A 9,208-nucleotide genomic window follows, 5' to 3' on the forward strand; every position below is an offset into this window, starting at 1 on the left:
TCTTGTGGCATATATAAGCATTGACAAACTTTTCCGAGTGGGCGTATCGATTTCTTAAAAGATTTTTGTTCATTGCGGCAGGTCTCAGTCCCAATCGTCCACAACTAGTGGGGGTTCACTATCGATACATTGCAAAAGTTTAGGGCTAGCTTTAGCTTTACTGCTTAAATGAACTTTAATCCATTTGACACTATACTCTAAAAGCAGTTGGGTCAAAAGTAATTATGGATAAAAAATGGACCGATCCACTTTATGGGTGAATTTGACCCAACTTTCTCGGCTGTTTAAAACAAAATGACCCAATTTTTTTGACCCAAGTAAAGGATCTGACCAATATTTAGGAGTTGTTTTATGCTTAAAGACCCATTTCTTGACTCAAATTTGGGTCAAATCGACCAAAGTAGAGGATCGGTCCATTTTTGACCCATGCTTGGGTTATTTTTGACCCAACTGTTTTTTAAGTGAAGAGGCTCTATTTTCATAGAAAGCGCACATGTGCTCGGGTGCATAAACTAGGGCATCTTGATTTTCATTTAGTGTGTTTGGGTGATGCCATGCTTGGTGTTCCGGGTTTCTGCGGCATTTTCTTTTTACATGCCTTGGCACACCTGGGAGGACTTGTTGGACAGTTTGGTGGAAGAAAGTAGACTAAACTTTATGCTTTCTGGAACCACGTCTATATATTGGCGCAGGTAGTGTAATACAATTTGGGGTGAATCTCATCGCAGGCAGACAGACTCTGCGCTCCTGGCACATGTGTGGTGGATGTTGTTTTACAGTCTTCCCTCGTTTTCCGCTGTGGTCACGTTCCAAAAAATACCCACAGTAAATGAAATCCGCGAAGTAGTTTGCTTTATGTTTTACATTTATTATAACTATTTTAAGGCTCTTTACCCCCTCACCCCACAGTTTATACACTTTTCTTATCGAGGCATTTACATTTTCTCACATTTCTCTCTTGTTTAAACAGTCTCAATGTTCAAACCTTCATGAATTTTATAAAATAGGTACATTACTGTAAACAAAAAAAAATTTTGCACCCAAAAAAATCGCTCACCTAGAACAGAGGTCCATTGTAACTCCTCTGTAATAATAAGGAATTCCTTTCAACGTATTTGTGATGTTCCTGTTGTGCCATGTAATATCAGATAGGGTCTTTAAACATTTCACACGTTCCAGTCATTGCGCAGTGGTCAGAAGGAGCAGATTGCACACAAGTAAGCAGAGACATCTCACTCTATTACAGACGTGCGGGTATAATATTAGTCACCTCTGCCAATAGGAGCAGAGCTAACAGGCAAACCATGTGACAAGGTGCAACAGCAGACAAATCGATGGCACAAAACAGATTGCCTTGCCGAGATTCCCTTTTGCTGACAGGCCACGGGGTAGTTTGCGCTTTTAAAAAATAGCAACATCTTTTAAGGTGACCTCTGGAATGCTTCTTATAAAATTACTAGAGACAGAAATCCATTTGCAACTGCGCTATAACGCTGAGATTACATTGTTACTTTAGAGCCTCGGTGCAAATTAATTTGAGGTTCATTTCATGTATTATATAAATGGATGGTGGTGGGAAAATTAAATCCCAGTGTTGCACATTTCTATATATTGTTTTATTTCTGCAGAGGGTGTTTTGGATCACTGTGCTTACCCTTCATTTGCCCAGTGGCGCAGGCTTCCAGCAGATTTAACTCCTCCATGGCCTTCAAAGGACAAAAACACAATAGGCCTACTAGATTATTTGTTCTTTTAACGTGCATATACATTTTTTATTTTATTTTTATTTTTATTTTTATTTTTATTTTTATTTTTATTTTTATTTTTATTTTTATTTTTATTTTTATTTTTATTTTTATTTTTATTTTTATTTTTATTTTTATTTATTTTATATATATATATATATATATATATATTTTTTTTTAATATACTCAATGAGAAAATTGCTATCAGAAGTTGCATTCACAGATTGTTCCATGCCTGGCATTGTTACAGTACAGCTACAGAAAAAAACAAGTACAGGTAACTATAGCACACATGTATACAGCACAGTAGTTGTGACCACTTGTGCAATGTCATTAGACACGAGAGAAGCATAATTTTTTTGGCCATTCACTTTTGATTGACGCTCAGAGATTTTTCTTTTAGCACTCTTATTGCTGTGGTTATAGTTTGCAGTGTTGTAGACTAGCGCTACAACATATCAAGAGGCCTTCCTAATATGTTTGCTTACCCCCTTTAACTTCTGTACATGAGAAGGTCAAAATATCAGAAACAGCTCTCACTATGTACAAGCACAAAAATAAATATGTTGTTAAATTAAGATCTCGCTGACAGTGTAAATCCATAAATTGGATCTTGTTGGATTGAGTTTATAATGTTGTGAACTTTGTATAGTTTTGTGGTAGTAAAAAATGAAAAGCGGGGGATAGGTTTAAAAAGATTTTGATACATAGAGACTCTATATATAAAAAAAAATTTAATCTGTGAAACATAGATGGTATTTGAGTATAAGTTAATTCTGTCTGTTTGCACTGTGCAAGGCTTTCTTTCAATATTGAGGCCTGCAAGCATCGAAAACCTCTCAACTGAACTCGGCACCCTTTGCACCCGGCACCAGTCACACATATGGGAAGAGTGCGGCCTGTCACTGAAGGAGTATCGGAGCGTCTCAGCCTCTATCAGGGGACCTTGGAGCCATGTGTCGACATGCATCGCACTGTTAGCTACATCGCCTGGTCATATTGGGGACAGGAAAGAAGTGGCGGAACAGAAGCACTCCAGATGTTCTTCATCAGTGGGCCACAGGGGAAGTCTGTTACCACAACACCTGGCTCGTTTCCACTCTGAGCTCCCAGGCAAAGAGTGCAATGCTCTGCCACGCTCTGCCAATCAGACACATAATAGATGCTCACTGCCACACGATGGAGTAACATCCAAACTCTCTCTCGGCTGTCAGGGAAGGTGGGGGTGTAGAGGGGCTTTTCGGAAAGTCAAATAACCTTAGTAAGACCTTTCACTTGACCTTTGTGGAGAACATCACTGGGTCAAGGAGAGATGAAAAGGTGCTACCTTTTAAACAGAAATGTTTGAAATGAATTAGACTCCACTTTACCTAGCTAAAGCTATTCGTTAAGTAACTACATGCTTCTCATATTTATTTAAATCAGGTTGACTTCAACAAAGGGAATCACTTAAGAGACTAAAAGTGAAATTTGCTGCTCCCAAGTAGTCTTTCTGAAATGTGAATTCGAACAACCTCTCCTACAGCTATTTCCTGCTCATCACACTCAGATTGGAAGGAAAGAAAAAATCCCATGAGAAAAAAAACATTCAGAATAGGCTCAGTCATCATCAAGTATCATGAAGAGTGAAAAAAATAAGCATCTGTGACCATTTATTTTTATTTTATTTTTTACATTTTTGTTCTCTTTCACACTTAAATAGGGACTCTTCCTTTGAATCCAACAGTATCCACATTTTCATAGTGAAAATTGTATTTGTGCTCTTAAACCATAGCTATTTTTTTATTATTATTATTATGGAAATTCTCCCCCTCAAAATTCCAGAAATCTGCAATTATTTTTATTGGCATGATGTACACTCTGACTCCATGAGGGAACCGAGCCAGCTGTAGTCTGCATACATGGGCTAGATGCAGCATGCGCTCAGCCATGCAAGTTACAGGCCTTAGGATGTCAAAACATGTAAGAAACTTGCAAAAATGTTGGTGTGATTGTTTAATATGTATGCATTTAAAAAGTGTTTTAATAAGTTTAAATGTGTTTTTAAACTATGTGGGAAAGTGTTTAAAATCTTGCATTATGAAAGAAAAAAATCATTTCATAAGGTCCCTTTATATACTGTACTGCGAATTTTCAACTTTGCGAGTGGGTCTGGAATGAAATACCCACTGCATTACCTTCATGTGTGTCCATCAGCTGTCTCTCCAGGGGCACAGCCCATACTTTGTCATTCAGACAGACTATAGTGGCTACTAATGGCAAATGCCAATTTTTTCCCCACTGGTTTATGGGGCAGTTATGATTGATGCCAATGATTTCGACTGACCTCGACAAGAGACGTTGTGAGTTCATGGGGAGAAGATCTACCGGTACTTGATTTCACTAGCACGTCTTCCTTTGAGGAGGTAGATTCAAGGGACTTTGAGGTGGACGCTCCTATCTTTGGTGTTGAGGTGATTGAGGTACTAAAAATCTAACTGATGGGAGGGTCCTGGGAATGGATGAGATCCACCTGGAGCTAATAATGGCTCTAGATGTTGTGGTGCTGTCTTGGTGGACATTCCTTTGTAACATCACATGGACATTGGGGACAGTGGATCTGGATTAGCAGACTGAAGGTGTGGTTCCACGTTTAAAGAAGTTGGATCAGAGTGTGTGTTCCAACTATAATGGCACCGCACTCCCTAGCCTCCCCGGTAAGGTCTATTCTGCTAGTAGTAGGTGTTTGACAAAGTCCCTCAGGGAGTTCTGTGGGCTGGTCATGATCATGAGTGAGGGAATGATGGATCAACAGGCGGATCAGTGGTCTGCAGTGATGGGGACTCTATATCAGTCTGTAGTGGTGAAGAAGGAGCTGAGCCGAAAGGAAAAGCTCGATTTTTTAAAAAAAAATTCAAAAATTTAAAAGTTGATCTGGAAATGCCTTAAAATCCCCCTGAAGAGCTGGATGAAGTGGCTGGGAGCAGGAAATGAAAATGGATGGATGGATGGCCTATGAAGTCTGCCTAGAAACGAGTGACCAGCAAACATGGCATAAGTATGAAAGATAAAATAGCAAAATAGCTGCTGTGTTTAGTTCAGTTTTAGTTAAATGAATCATTCATCATTAGAGTACAATACGTCTTGGGGCATGTAACTATTCAGATAATAAGGTAATTCTGCTTAATACTGTTAGCAGATGCATAATCTTTGCTAATAAAAGTTAAAAGCATGAAAACTTCCGTTTCAGTTCAACCCATTTAATGTTAGGTCGTGCTTTATTTGCAAGCATTTTTGTGTTTCACCTTGAAGTCATCAGATTGGGAGCGTTTATGCTCCCTGTCTGGCAGTGAAGAGCAGCGAAAGTGAGGAGGGCAGCGGTCTGGGTGAAAAACGACAGATGCCACGCTCAATAATAGCAATGTTAAAATCTCCTTGACCTGCAGGTCCTCAAATAGCAACCCCAATTCGTTTCATATTTTCCTTGCTGGATCAATGGCGGCATAAATTTGAGGCTCAATGACAAGAATAATTTAAAACAGATCTATAAACGATAGAATGCTATTCCCTATGGTCACAGATGCATAACAATTCACTGGATTGGCAGGATGAGCCTTGGAAAGATTTGCTTGTGTTGTGTGTGTGTGGGGGGGGGAGAAAATAAAAGAGCCCTACAATGTTAAATTAAGCATGCGTGTGCATAAACGTATCTTGCCCTTTTTCAATACTCTGTGTCTTCATGTGGCGAGTTCAAGTACATATTGAGGTATCGATCTTTTCTGAATTTCTTTGCCATTTCTGCTCTGATCAGCAAAGATAGGAAGGGCAAATTGTTTAACATAGCTGAATAAATAATATTATCAATGCTGAGCCCCCCACCTTACTCAAGTCAAATGAGAGCCACACCACCTTGAGGGATGGATAGGCTGTAAATTTAAAGAGCGTGAAATGTTTAAACTATTTACAGAGCCTGAGAATACATGCAATGTTTAGTGAAGGATACATACAAAATTCCCTTTTTTGTTTTTGTGTGTATGCGTGTGAATCCAATTCAAGTATGACCACATTAAGACATCTGGTGCGCTTACAACCACCAAAATGTTCCAGCATCTACCGACACCATTCCCCCGCTAAGAGGACAAGATTATTATTGGAGTTTGCGCTAATACCGTTTTGCACAGCATAAAAGCCTCTTGCTGATAAATATTAATTTGGGCCTGCGTGATGTATTCGGAAATTCCAGCTAAAATGTCACCACATGGAACATTAATGTAATATTTCAAGGCCTGAGAGCAATATTGATTGCATTTATTTGACTCAGGGGAGGAGAAATAATTCTTCAACGTGGAGGCACATCTGGTACGCAAAGATGCGAAGCCGGGAATGAGAAAATACAAGATAACAATAAAAAGAAAATAGGGTTCATATTTAAATGCATTATCGCAGTGTTGTTTGGATACCACTGCCTTGTTAGAGTGGAACAAAAAGACAGATGCACTCTGCTCTTTTACGGCAACCTCTGAAAGGTTTCATTTTCTATAAAGGGAGTTTAATACACAACAAGAAGAGTTTGCTGTTTTCTGTCCTCCCTCCAGTTCCGTTCCTCTGAAATGAAACTCAACTTGTCTGTCGTTGAGTCCTCTGGAGTCTCCTTTTCTGTGCTGCCTTTGCATTGCAGATATTGACTGGCAGTGGATGGAGGCGTCACACTGTCTTGGTGCGAATGAACTGAAATCTGAGAAAAGACACTTTGACCCTCAACAAGATGCTCTGCTTTACTCATAGCATCAACACTGACTAAAATGGCCTTTTTTCTTCATCTTCCTATCCTTATTATTGTTATCACTATTGTGCATTAGGTAATGCATAACTTAGAGAGAGTTGCATCATAAATGCTACCTTTACAAAGATCGTAAAGCTCAACTTGGTAGTATTGTGGTGTGTTACATCACAGCATCATTATAAGAGCTGTTTCAAATATTTGGGTAATTTAGCCACATGAATCATGACGGAATATAAGAAGCAAACATCTCGCCGTATGATGGAGTACAGTCGTCCACCACTGCAAACTTTACAAATAAACATACAATAGAGCACTGTTGAATTTTGCAGCTATGTGTATAATAATATGGAAAGGTGACAGCATACAATGTTTAGATGTGGTCAGTTGAATTATTTGTGTGAAAATATTACATATGCAAATTTAAACAAACGCAAGTTTAGAAAGTTTTGACACTTTGACACTCGGGTTTAAAGATCCAACACTGCTAAAGCGCCCCCCACTGGCTAACTGCATGTGAGAGTGCAAATCCCTAAAACAATGTCAGTGCTTTTCAACATACTTATAAAAATATATGAACAAATGGATAGTTTTTGGGGAAGGGGATTATAGGTAAACAAAAAAGGGGGATTATTATAGCCAACATGTTAACATTGATATTTAATTTAACATTTCATCAAAAGAGTGCATTGTAATAATTGACTATTGGCTGTGTCATGCTCTAAAAAGCCCTTTCTGGTCTATTAGACGCCCACTGGAATCACGTGGTAACGTCTTCCAGTGCCCCCCGTAGGATTTGAATGTTGCATATTCTTGCTTTATTTTTTCTAATTTTAAAAGAAAATTTATGTTTTTTTTTTTTGTTTTTTGGCCACAATTAACCCCAAATGATTTCTCCAGCTATTCCTTCTCTCTGGCTAAATGTGCATCACTGGGAGACGATGATGAGAACCTGCAGGACTTTTGTACTGTTCTGATTCTTGTCACACTTTTCATTAAAACTTTTTTGATTTTGCACAGTTGCACAGATGAAATATCCAGGGGCCCGCGTCTTCATCCTTCACTCCACTAGTAATCAGGACGTTTTCATCCAAAAACACGACGATAATAAAAGAGCCAGCCAAGGATATCCTTAATAATGAATTTGCGCCACAGCCCAAGACAACATCTTCAAAAAGCGAGTACCTTTTAACGCCATCTGCAGCAGACACCTGGGAAGTTGGGCTTTGTGCAGCAGGGTGAGGAGGGAAATCAAGTTTTTTTGGAACAGACAATGCAAGCATTTAAATAAGAAATGCAATCCGAGCACACGTTATTTCTCAATTCCCATATTATGTATAAAAGGAGCATCAATAAAATTTAAATGAAAACTAAGAACTGATTTTTTTTTTTTTAAGGGACTTGGAAAGACTCCCAGGTAAAAAGAAAACTGATCCTATATGCAGTGCTGGGAGTCACATGTCACAAAAGTAAAGCAATCACAGTTGATTTTTGCTGCAATGCATTACATTTCATTCTAACCTTTCACCTATATTTTAACCGTCCCGCCTCCCCCTTCCTGATTGGCTGACTTTTCAGAGATGGTTAATCCTTCATTAAACAATACAGATGACAATTATTATAGCTAAAGCACTGATTGGTTGTGATGTCACTGACACACAGCCAGAACGCCTAACAAGATAGATTTATATGAGCTATTCCTTGATAAAGGCCATTGGTGTATTAAAGTTAAATTTCATAACATAGCTGTTTTTCCCTTGTAAAAATGTATCAACATCTTTTCTATTTATTATTTTTGTCGGCTGAGATTGTGTGGTCAGGACCTTCGCAAAGTACCTTCAACAACACGAGCACCACTCGAGGAAAAAATGGGCAGTCGTCTACTTTTTCTAAACACATTTTAAAAAATAAAAGTTGTCTCAATTGCCTTTTCACACATAAATACAGATTTAGACCTTTTGGGGGTTATGGTTAGGGTTAGACATAAAAATAACATATAGCATCAAGTCCGGCAGCTATGTCGGCTGAAACGTCCAGAAAGGCACAAAACATCCCCTAACAGCATAGAATCGTGTTGAAATGAGATGCGCTCATTTTTACACCGAGCGCACGTGTGCCAGTCTACGGTAAACAAAAAAAACTCCTAGGTGTCATTGTGAAAAATTTTGAAACCATTGATAATTTCGTTGATGCAGAATTTTCACCATATTTTTCGTCACAAGATTTTTTTTCAGATGAAAATGAAGCAACAACTAAAATAGAAGCCATTCATTGAGAAGATGACGATAACTAAATTGACTGACAATTTTGTCAATAACTCAAATGAAAACAACACTGACGAAAATTCACAAAATCTAATTAGAAGAAAGAATGAAACGTGGATGGGAGCAAAGAACCACTCAGAAACTGTTCACTGCCCTTTATTTAACGTTCAAATGTTTTCCATTCATTGTGCAGTTGTAAGATTAATCTCAGTCAATTATGCACTTTTTTTATTTAGGTCAAAACTAAGTTTTAAGACAACATATTATTGTCAGTTCAATATAATTAATTGAAACAAAGTTAAATAAGGACACCGTTGTGTTAAATGTGTTCAATACAATCAGATGACTAAATTATGCTGAAAACTTTAAATAATTTTAGTCAAAAGACTATACCTAAAGCCAAATTAAAATGTCTTGTCAAAATTAACACTGGTTGAAAC

Source organism: Vanacampus margaritifer, chromosome 1 (assembly GCF_051991255.1).
Source record: "Vanacampus margaritifer isolate UIUO_Vmar chromosome 1, RoL_Vmar_1.0, whole genome shotgun sequence".
NCBI classification, from domain to species: Eukaryota; Metazoa; Chordata; class Actinopteri; order Syngnathiformes; family Syngnathidae; genus Vanacampus; species Vanacampus margaritifer.